The 1,230-nt window shown below is 42.5% G+C and overlaps 1 pseudogene; it reads right to left on the bottom strand.

Moving 5' to 3' along the window:
- Positions 1-446: 446 nt before the first annotated feature.
- Positions 447-625, bottom strand: LOC139274406 (U2 spliceosomal RNA; annotated as a pseudogene).
- Between the last annotated feature and the right edge of the window lie 605 nt (positions 626-1,230).

Genomic DNA, 1,230 nt, shown 5'->3' with positions numbered 1-1,230 from the left:
GAAATGGCATCGACCTCGGCACCAGCTTCGGACACAACAACTGCACACCCAGCCCAGTCAACCCTGCAAAGACCTCCTCACTAACATCTCAGGACTTGTGCCAAAATTGATTTGTGGATTCCTCCATTTTCCAACAGGGGACTGCCTGCACTGCAGTCTTACCAGCAAATGGACAGAAATCCAACAGGAGGCATCGTCCAGGCTAGTTGCAGAGCGGGAAATGTAACAAGGCCCTGCTCTGAAATATAGGACAATTACCAACGTGCAAATACAGAAAGAAAAAAGGCAGCTGCTGACCTTGCTGAGCAGAAGGTGGCAACATGGCGCACCGGCGGCAGGAGAAGCGACCTGTGGCGAGCAGCAACCTACGAAGGAAAGAAGAGCACGGTCAAGCAGCTGTAAACCCTTTTTCTTTTCTCTTTTTCAAACTTCCCACCCCAGAGAGGCGAAGCTGCACATTCCCAGAGGCACTGTAATACCAGGTCGATGTGTGGAGCAGACAGAGCAAGCCACTACTCCATCTCCCAGATCTACAAATCAATTTAATTTTTGATCCCCAGGTAGAGGGCATATCAGAGTTTAAAATGATATGCAGATTTTTTTTTTAATTCTTTATTAATATAATTTGTAACAGTACATTACAGTGCAATCCAAATGTTACAAATTAAACAGTACAATACAGATCGTTTAGGTTAAATACTGGTATGGTGGCAAAGCTAGAAAGGCAAACAAAACACTGGGATTTATTTCTACGGGTATAGAATTCAAAGGTAGTGAAGTTATGGGAAACCTGGTTTCACCATAGGACCCTGGTCAGGCCATACTTAGAATACTGTACAGAGTTCTGGTCTCCATACTGCAAAAAGGACATAGAAGCATACAGAAAATTCAAACAACATTTACAAGGATGGTTGGAGCTTTTTTCTTCCGAAAAGAGAAAACTTTTGAGAAAACCTGATACAGGTCTTTAAAATTAGGAATGGGTTGGACGGGGTAGATATGGAGAGACTGTTTCCATTTGTGGGAAATCCAAGACTTGCGACCATAAAATCAAGATAGCTACTAATAAATCTAACAGAGAAATAAGGAGAAATTTCTTTACTCAGAGGGTGGTTAGAGTGTGGAACGTGCTACCACAGGAAGTGGTTGAGACAAATAGGTTTGATGCTTTCAAAAGAAAATTAGACGTGTACATGAGAGGAAAGGGAATAGAAAGATGTTCTAAAAGTC

The sequence above is a fragment of the Pristiophorus japonicus genome, chromosome 9 (genome assembly GCF_044704955.1).
Source record: "Pristiophorus japonicus isolate sPriJap1 chromosome 9, sPriJap1.hap1, whole genome shotgun sequence".
NCBI classification, from domain to species: domain Eukaryota; kingdom Metazoa; phylum Chordata; class Chondrichthyes; family Pristiophoridae; genus Pristiophorus; species Pristiophorus japonicus.
The sequence above is the reverse complement of the archived record's forward strand: the minus strand, read 5'-3'. Positions and strand labels throughout refer to the sequence as shown.